Source organism: Telopea speciosissima, chromosome 8 (assembly GCF_018873765.1).
Source record: "Telopea speciosissima isolate NSW1024214 ecotype Mountain lineage chromosome 8, Tspe_v1, whole genome shotgun sequence".
NCBI lineage: Eukaryota > Viridiplantae > Streptophyta > Magnoliopsida > Proteales > Proteaceae > Telopea > Telopea speciosissima.
The window spans coordinates 21,919,734-21,930,469 of NC_057923.1; the positions used below are offsets into that span (position 1 = coordinate 21,919,734).

Below are 10,736 nucleotides of genomic sequence, written 5' to 3' on the forward strand. Positions count from 1 at the left end.
GGTTATCCTAAGTTCTGAAAATCTTTCAGTTGCTGCCATAAATTGTAAGTTTGAATCCGAGAAGAAGAAGCAAAAGGAAACGAGGTGTAGTCGACTGTTACTGCTACTGGTTCAGAGTAAGAAGAAAGGAGTAGTACAGTCTTGACAGGTGAGATCTTCATTATAGTTGAATCTGAAATTTTTCTATAAAAGCTCTTTTTTTTTTTTGGTGAATAAAAATTTTAAAATTTAAACACACGCAAAAGAAAACAAATATTGATCATGATTGCTACATCTATAAAAGCTCATTGATTTCAGCAAATATTGGTAAGTTTGAATTGAAGCTGTTACATCTGTTCAAGTTTGACAATCAGTTTGTTGGAATTATCTGTTGGCTGAAACTTTCGATCATGATTGCTACACCTTGTGATAAGGTGCCTACAGTTTGAAGACAAAGAAGTCAGTTGGTGCTTGGTCATTTAAAGTTTAATTTTCTTTATCAATTTTCATGTAAGTTAGCCTTGGGGTAAGGGTAGACTTCATGTAAACCTACTTTTCATTGTAAACGTTGTTGCGTGAGTGCGTGACAAGCTAATGCAGCCTCGTGGTGGCCACGGATCGGGAGAATTGAGAACGCTTTAATTCGTCATGGAGTTGATCAATCGAACAAGCACTAACAGTTGCAGGGGGGGATACTCTTCTTGATATCCAAAACTAATGTCTTAATTTTATTCAACCTTCACCATCTTCCTCCATTCATGGAGGATTACATATAGGCTTAGAGCTGAGTACATGTAAGGAAGAAAAGAAAAATAACAATCCAATCTTCAATCAGCCCAATATACTCTCAATCAGAAAATAAGAATCCAATCTTCTCTTCAATCAGTCCAATATACTCTCAATCAAGGTACTAAAACTCGGGTCTCGGTACCAACTCGGCCCTTGGAAAAACCGGGTCGAGTTGAGATCTCGCCGAGTTGGTGCATTTTTTTTTCCGACTCGAAGCCTCAACTCGGTGGGTTTTAGACCTAGTTTGGGTCTGAAACTTGGTATTCAGCCTATTTTAGGCCATTTAAACACAATGGCACTATCAGATTTTGCAAAAACAAAGTCCAAATCTGAGTTTCAATTCGGACCATAGGTTGGTAGGCGAAGACGTACTAAAATACCCTACTATACACATAATTTAGTAATAGAAAGCAAGAAAAACATTCAATTAATAGCTAAACAACTTAAATAAGAATTAGAAATGTTAAAGTGATACATCAAACTGTTTAATAGTGTTACAACTATCATCACAAAAAATGACTTTGAATCAAGTATTCAGTCCCCGCTAGTGTCACATAGTTTTCCCATGACATAGTGTTGCTGTAATGTTGCATATAGTGCTCCACAGCAAGCATATAAGAGTTCTGTCGAGTTAGGTAAGTAAATACATAGTAGATGGGTCATTTCCATGGGTCAACCCGAGATCTCCCCAAGATATGTCGAGTTCTGTCGAATTAAGTAAGTAAATACATAGTAGAAGGGTCATTTCCATGGGTCAACCCGAGATCCGAGATCTCGGCGAGATATTGCACTTTTATCAGTTTATGTACCGTATGCCATCTCGTCTCGATTTTTTGAGAGCCGAGTCGAGACGAGTTTTAGAACTATGCTCTTAATCAGAAAATAAGAATCCAATCTTCTCTTCAATCAGCCCAATATACTCTCAATCGAAAAATAAGAATCCAATCTTCTCTTAAATAGAAATTCCCCGATCGGCAAGTTTGGCACACTATTGAAAATTTGAGATTCAAATCTTCCATGTATAGATCGTCATCCAATAGGAAATAACTCTATAGAAGCTTCAATGCTTCCATAATAAGAACCGCTTTAATTAGGAAACTATGTGAAACAAGGTTTCCATTAAAATCCCGTTCCAATTAGGAAAGTGTATCTCCATAGCAGATCCAGTACTTTCCATAATAGGAACCTTCCAATTAATTGAGGGTATTGTTGAGATGGCTGATAGGAACTTCCAACAATAGAAGATGCAAATCTGGCCTGCATCATTTGCTTCAAGTTGAAAAAGAGTTCGTCCTCGAACTCTTGGCCGATCAATGGTGGTCGTCGGCCACCGAGGTCGAATGGGAACCAAGCAAATTTATTGTTGTTGTCTCCAATTGAATAAAACAATATTTTCATATCAATTTCAGATTCGACAAAGATATCAAATGAGGTACTCACGGCTCGAATGAATGATGTGTTCAAATATAGATTGTTGTTGACGCTCATATTTCGAACAAATTGAGATAGAGACGTGAAATTGATAAATGCCAAATACGGATCATCATACTTACTGATAATGTCAAACCACTTGAACGAGAGGGAATCATGGGTTGTGACATCATTTTGATGTGGGCCGAAATACTGTTGTGCTTTTGAAACAAAATCTGGTTCAAGACTTTCGAAAACTCCATGTTTGTCATCGTACTCATCCTGCTTCGTCGAAAATTGGGATTTTACTCAAGTCAACCTAGGTGACGAATCGATCGCCATCGTTGTCGACTTGTGAAGCCGAACTAGTAATTTCTAGTTCATTGTCTTTGAAGCTCATATCCCATATTGGTGGAGTCCAATTGGGATAGTTGTGTCGATGAATACTCCTCATTCGAACAGATTTTCGACTCTTTGAAGACGAAGACTAAGCAGCGGACGTCTCCTCATTTGTAATCGGACGTTGCGAAACTTTCCTCAAATGTTCATTCTCAAGGCGAAGTTCGGCAAGTTCTTCTTGAAGTTCTTGCTAAATGCGCAAAAGTTCGTCTCTTGCATTGATATCCTCAACATGGACGGTATGACCTCCTTGTCGCCTTGGTGCCATTTCCGTCTCTCGTTCTCCTCCAAGAGCTCTGATACCACCTAATGTAGCCTCGTGGCGGCTACAGATCGAGAGAATCGAGAACGCTTTAATTCGTCATGGAGTTGATCAATCGAACAAGCACTAACAGTTGCAGGGGGGGATACTCTTCTTGAGATCCAAGACTAATGTCTTAATTTTATTCAACCTTCACTATCTTCCTCCATTCATGGAGGATTACATATAGGCTTAGAGCTGAGTATATGTAAGGAAGAAAAGAAAAATAAGAATCCAATCTTCAATTAGCCCAATATACTCTCAATCAGAAAATAAGAATCCAATCTTCTCTTAAATAGAAATTCCCCGATCGGCAAGTTTGACACACTGTTGGAAATTTCATATTCAAATCTTCCATGTATAGATCGTCATCCAATAGGAAATAATTCTATAGAAGATTCAATGCTTCAATGCTTCCATAATAAGAACCACTTTAATTAGGAAACTATGTGAACCAAGGTTTCCATTAAAATCCCGTTCCAATTAGGAAAGTGTATCTCCATAGCAGATCCCGTACTTTCCATAATAGGAACCTTCCAATTAATGTATGGTATTGCTGAGATGGCTAATAGGAACTTCCAAAAATAGAAGATGCAAATCTGGCCTGCATCACAAGCGTAGTTGGGATTATAGCTCCAAACATAGTGGGTGTTGTGTTGAATCTTGTAAAGGGGTCATTGCTCCCGTATAGTGGGTGCTACACAAATCTAGGGGTGGGTGGTCCAGTGTCGTGGGTGCGATATGAATTGGGGGTTGGTGCTCCTGGCCGTGGGTGCGGTCGAACAATTGTATTGTACATTATACTAAGGCCAGATTTTAGTCGTAGCTCAAACGGTCATTTGCACCATGGATGTACACTTCCAAACCACGTATTGCCTTGTGTTGTGCTTAGTGATTTGCTTTCAGTTACTAACTGACGAGAGAACATGTGAGGCAACTTAGAGGATTGTTTTTAGACATCACTGATTCACCCCCTCAGTGATCCATTGGGTATAAGTATACAACAAAAGTGGTTTGGAACAATTGTATTGTACATTATACTAAAGCCAGATTTGAGTCGTAGCTCAAACGGTCATTTGCACCATGGATGTAGGCACACTTCCAAACTACGTATTGCCTTGTGTTGTGCTTAGTGATTTGCTTTCAGTTACTAACTGACGAGAGTACATGTGAGGCAACTTGGAGGATCGTTTTCAGACATCACTGATTCACCCCCTTTCAGTGATACATTGGGTATAAGTATATAACAAAAGTGTTTCTTCCAAGATCACCCCTTCTCCCTTTCACTTCTATTTCAAGATATTGCCTTTTAGTTTTTATTTTATTTTCAGATTTGCAGTTAAATTTGATCCCAATATTCCCTTCCATTATTACTTTCCAGATCTACCCCCATTTGTTTTGTTCACTTCCATCCAAGTCCACTTTTATTTCTTATTAGCTTTTGAGCTTCCACATAATTACAACACTGGCCCTACATCCTGATTATAGACCTTTTCACATTTGGGTGGGCCCATAGCTACTCCATTGCTACTATGATATTATTTATATACTATTGCGATATGGTCGGCTTGCTGTCTGATAATTTTGAAGGGCCTCTATGGCTTGTGGATGACATATATTGCAAACCAGTCATTGGATCAACTCAGTATTTTGGGGATTATTGCTATTGTCTGCAAGGAGCATTTGACAAGAATTTGGGAGACATCAGACTCTCTGGTTTTGGGCTATTAATTGATTACTCTTCTGCCATGTGTGTGTCCTGCATTGGAGTTCGTTATCTACTTTGATCTGATCTGTCGCTGCTATTGATGCTATTGTGGCTGATCTTGATTATGGGATCTATTGTCATTTCGCGGTGCTGGTTATTGCTGCCATATAATGATGGATTATCCTTTGGTGTTCTCCCTTGCATTATTTGTTCACGTGTTGTGCTACACGTAAGGGGGGAATGGAGTTATCATTTGATATTTGAAGATTACTATTTACCTATTCGTGTCATCTGCTCTAGTCATCAACAACATATTTTCTTAGATGGTTACTTGTGGTTTTCAGCACCAAGATTCTTATATATACTTATGTAGTTCCTAGCAACCTTATGTTGTGTTATGTGGTTCCCAGATACCTTATGCTGTTCGCAGGAATCTATGCTGCACTTTTATCAATACTTTTATCAGTGATTCGTAGCGACCTATGCTGCACTTTTATCAGGGATTCATAATGATTTATGCTGCACTTTTATCTGTCTTCTTTGTGAAGATTACTACTTGCAAGCCTTGAGAACTTATGATATTGTTGTTGCTGCTATGATATTTTGGCTTGCAGTTAGTATTCTCTACCACTTATTGATGCAGATTTATCACCAAATAGGGCTTGTTTCATTGGGAATAAGTCTAGGGTTGGGTTACATACATGTTGGGCCTTTGATCCCATGGGTTTCTAATGTAATAGGCCACTTTTATGGGCCTAAAATATGGGTATATAGGTTACATACGGGATTAGCCCAATACTTAGTTTATTTTTATGTTTTTTAATTGAACCGGTTCAAATTGGTTGCATCCAATTAATTCAATTTAAGTGATCATGTGACTTGGTTAAGTGGTCATGTGACAACTTAAGTGGTCATGTGATGTAAGTTGGGCTGGATTAGGACTCTATAAGTCCAGCCATGTTTTGAGTCTATGATGCAGAATGATCACCAAATAGGGCTTATTTCTTTAGAAATAGGCCTAGGGTTGGGTTATATACATGTTGGGCCTTTGTTCCCAAGGGTTTTTTATGTATTAGGCCACTTTAATGAGCCTAAACTAGGGGCATATAGGTTGCATACGGGATTAGCCCAATACTTAGTTTATTTTCCTATTTTTAGATTGAACCGGTTTAGAATTGGTTGCATCCAATTGGTTCAATTGGTCTAATTTAAGTGAAGTGATCCTATTGGCTAAGAGGTTCTTATATCCTATTGGCTAGTAGGGAATCTTCTTTATTTTAAGTAGTTTAAGTTGTTTTTAAGTCATTAGGACTCTATTTTGAGTCTATTTTAGTTTCCTAATCAGTTTAAGTTATCTAATAGGTTAGGGATTGGGTTAGGCCTTTCCTTTTTAGAGTAGAAGTCTATTTTTGAGTCTTTTATATAAGGTTGTAAGGGGGCAAAGCCTGGAACACGAATTTGATTAATGAAAAAAGCTTTTGCTTGTTGGCTGCCATTGTTGCTCTCCAAGAGGCTGTGCATCCTTGTGGGCTTATCAAGGTGGAAGGGTGGGTGGAATCCTGCGACTCCTTACGCCGTGACGGCTGGGAGGATCCTTATTTCGAAGGTGGTTTCATCCTTCAACAATCCAAGCTGCTGCCGGAGGAATCCAGTGTAAGTTTGGGTTTTAATTTTCTGTTTTATCCTTTCTTTCCTTCCCCAATCGATCCCCTTTCTTTTCTGTCCTATTTCTCATAAACCCTAGACTGCTACATTCTGCCCAGATCTGAATCTCAGTTCTGTCCAGATCTACTTACCTATCAGAAGCCATCCAAATTCTGACCATAGCCTCCCCTCAACACCATCCCTACTCGACCCAAGTTGCTGCCCCTTCCCATCACTCCAACCGTAATTTCTGTAAAAAGTTCCATTAGCCATTAAACCCTAAAATTACAGATCTCCCACTTCGGACCATCAAAACAGGCCCATATTAGGATCGAACCTCCCTCCCACAGTGCCCTAAACTCGATCCCAAGCCTAGCCCTAAACCCCCATTAAAAACCCTAGTTTTGGCTATTTTCTTAATTTAAAAAACCCGAAACCCTAACCCTAAATCTGCAGAATTTTGAAACCTAACCAAATCCAAATATTTTTATATCATAATGACCCTCTAAACCTGCAGATTAAAACCCTATAAACCCCATTCCCAAATTCCCATCCTAAACCCTAATTTTGCCCTAAAACAGCCCCTAATCAGCCTTAAACAGCAGGCTTACCCTAAGCTTGGTTCTACTTGGTTCCTAGTGGGATTAATTCCTATTCTAGGACTACATTAGTCTATTTCCTTTAGTATTCTAGTTTCCTAGTCAGTTTAAGTTACCTAATAGGTTAGGGATAGGGTTAGGCCATTCCTTTTTAGTGTCGAAGTCTATTTTTGAGTCTTCTATATAAGTTTGTAAGGGAGGCCCGCATTAGATACGAATTTGATTAATAAAAATTAGCTTTATGCTTGCTGCCATTGCTGTTGCTGCTCTTTGTGAGTGTATATCCTTGTGGATCTCAAGGTGGAAAGGATTGGTGGATCTCCAATCGACTCCTTGCATCGTGAAGATCGGGAGGGCTGCTACTTATCTCCTTGCATCATGAAGATCGGAAGACCCCATTGTTCATCTTCAAAGTTGCTGCCATTGAAGACCTGCAACAAGTAAGAAATTCTGCAACTATTCTTCTTCCTTCTAGAAGGTCACATACAAGGTGATTTTTGAGATCTACCAAACCAGCCATCCGATTGAACTCAGATTTTCACTATACCTCTATTAACCCTAATTTGGGAAGTGATTCAAATTTGACCTAATTCCTGTGGGCTGATTTGAATATATTCTCATATTTTCCATTCTGCCCCTACCTTCATTAAAGCATAGTTTCAGACCTTCAACCATACTCGATTCTGATTTCATGCTCAGAATAAGTAGTTGATTTCATGACATGTTAATTCTGAAATTAGTAACCTAATCATATCTCTAAACCCTAGAATCCCCTTCTCCTACCTCCATTAGGAATTGTCTCAAATAACCTTATCTTGCTGCCCAACTCACCTAACCTACTTCCATTCACTCAAACATCATAAAACCCATACCATTAGACTACCCTACACCTGCCCATCATTACTATATAAGACAACCCTAACCTAAACCTAACTTTAACCCTAATTTTGACCTAAAACTCAAGTGTCACCCATTCGGATGACCTGTTCAGATTAGATCCTGGTTGAACTGGCTCCTAGTAGGTCTCCTACCTATCTAGGGCTACATTACTATAGGATATATTTGACACGAACATTTTTCTCTACTACTGTGCTGATGGTTGATGTGCTTATGATTGTATTGCAGCTGGAAGGTGTTGTTGCTGGTCACGGGCTTCTACAACTCTGTATCTATCAAGTTTTGTTCTGCTGGCTATATCTATCTTTGTTGTTCCAAGTTGGAGCATAGGATATATATGCTCCATCTTGAGAGGGAGTGTTAAAGTGTACAGTGAGAGGGCGTGGGAGTCTTTGTTACGTCAATAAAGTTAGTCTTAAAGTTAGCTTGTGATAAGTCTAAGTAAGTCATTGTTAGTTAGGATTATTTACTTCATTGTTAATTGGTTGTAATTTGACTGCGAGTGAGTTTCTAGTTTTACTATAAATTGTGGTCCTAGTCCATGATTGGAATCATTCTGAATCATATCGTGTCCTAGGATTCTCCCCCCCCCCCCCTTTTTCTCTTATCGTACTCTCTCTCGGTTCTCTTATCTTCTCTTCTTCTTCTTCTTCTTCTTCTTCACAGGTTCTGGTCGTCAAGTACAGGTTTAGTTACAAAATCAAACTCTAGCCATCTAATGGAGGTCCATTACCATTTCTTTGTTTCTTTCTTTTCTGCTTCTTTCTACCCTCCTTTTTGAATTGGTAAGGTTCACTGACAACTCATCTGGATATGTGAATTTGACCGCGAGTGAGTTTCTAGTTTTACTATAAATTGTGGTCCTAGTCCATGATTGGAACCATTCTGAATCATATCGTGTCCTAGGATTCTCACCCCCCCCCCCTTTTTCTCTTATCGTACTCTCTCTCGGTTCTCTTATCTTCTTCTTCTTCTTCTTCTTCTTCTTCTTCTTCTTCTTCTTCTTCTTCGCAGGTTCTGGTTGTCAAGTACAGGTTTAGTTACAAAATCAAACTCTAGCCATCTAATGGAGGTCCATTACCATTTCTTTGTTTCTTTCTTTTCTGCTTCTTTCTACCCTCCTTTTTGAATTGGTAAGGTTCACTGACAACTCATCTGGATATGTGAATTTCTCAGTGACAATATTCCAAGGGACCTTGGCATATAAACCAAAACTATCTAAAAAACAGAATGAATTAAGGAATGCAATTGGCAGAGAATTTAATATAAAATATGTGTCATTATCCCAATAATATCACATTGAACAGGTAAACTGGGTAATTTCAGCTTATTCTAGCATAGGAATAGACATCTTTTTGCCCTGATAAACATTTGATCTACTCTAGCTTCAACTTGACCTCTAATTCATCAAGTTCAGAACTTTGACAATCCTACCACTTGGAATTTCCAATGCATTAGTTTTACTTGTAAATTTTCCACCCCATGACGATTATTTCTAATCCAAAATTTCATTCATTTCCTATATTTCCCTTGTTTACACATGAAGATTATTTCCAGTACCCAACTAATTAATCTTGGTTTTGACATTAATCCCCTCATTTCAGTACTGGTATCACCAGATCAAATAGTTTAATGAATTTGATGTAAGAGTTCCCAAATAGGAGAAATCACAGCCTACCCATACAACTGATGAGCAATAGCGAGCGCTGTAGTAGTCTTGCCGGTTCCAGGAGGACCATAGAAAAGCATGTGAGGGCACTGCAGAATAAGATTGAACATCAAATTACAATCAATAATGACAACGGCAAGAGGGTCTTACAGATGACTGAGCAAAGAAAGAAATTAGAAACCCAACAAACAAAGGGGGAAAAAAACTCAAAAACTCACATTCGCAGTCTCGAGTGTATTGGTGAGGACCAGAACTACTTCTTCCTGGTGAGCTACGTCCTTCACTTGCTTTGGTCGACTGTTAAATTAACCCGAAAAAATTAAGAAAGATAAATCATATTCTTCTCAATTAGAAAGAGAAAGGAAGCAAAGAATCAGACTATTTCTCCACCCAAGGCTGAGAACTCTGCAGCACAGGCGCCATCTCTATGTAATATGCGCTTCTTTTCCCGCCCTTAATAGAGGAGGATGAGTCTCAGGTTAGGGTTGTATACCATAGTGACGGTCTATAAACGCCTTAGGTAACGTGGCTTTCATGCAATTGTTGAACCAGAATTCCACACTTTTTTTTTGGGTGGTGGCGGAAGAAACAGCAGAAGGAGAAGAAAAAGGGGAGAAAAAAGGAATAAAAATAAGGGTAAAATTGTCTTTTTCAAAAACTAACTTCTAACATCATTAATTCATCATTAAGGGTATTATAGGGATTTCACCGTGGTAAGGATAATTTCGTCATTTAAAAAGAGTTAACAGACACTTAACTGTAGAGACTAACGGAGTGGACTAAATTGAAACAAATTCATAAAAATAGGGGGTGTCTGTGATATTTTGACCAAGTATGATGAGTTTCTTAGATATGAGATACTTTTAAGGGGTGCCCGTGAAATTTTCCCAAAAGATTTTTACACTTTCAATGGTTATGAACTTATGATCATGGTTGGAAAAATTTCCTGGATCTACTTAACAACAGAAGATTTACAAAACTGGAATATATAAATTATGTTTTACAGTTACAAATTACAATGTTGACAAGATTTACTTAACCCGGTCAAATTAAAAAAACTAAAATAAACAACCCCACCTTCTTCTTCTTCTCACGAATTTTTTATTCAACCGCTTCACAACTCCCGCCTTCCTTTTCTTTGATCTTTTATTTCAATCAGAATTGCTTTCGAGTTAAGCATTGTGCCTCTCTCTCCCCTTCTCTTCTTCGTGCTCGATTGCTCCTTGGGATAAATCCGTCGGAACAATGTGCTCGACTTTCTTGAATTGGGTTGGCTTGGGAGATGAAAGCTTCAAATCGAGTTCTTCTATGGTATGGAAGGTCTTGCGTGACGTTGGTTTG

General features: G+C 38.6%; 1 pseudogene; it reads right to left on the reverse strand.

Moving 5' to 3' along the window:
• LOC122670580 overlaps positions 1 to 9,871 on the reverse strand; it is a 28,329-nt pseudogene extending 18,458 nt beyond the window's left edge.
• Between the last annotated feature and the right edge of the window lie 865 nt (positions 9,872 to 10,736).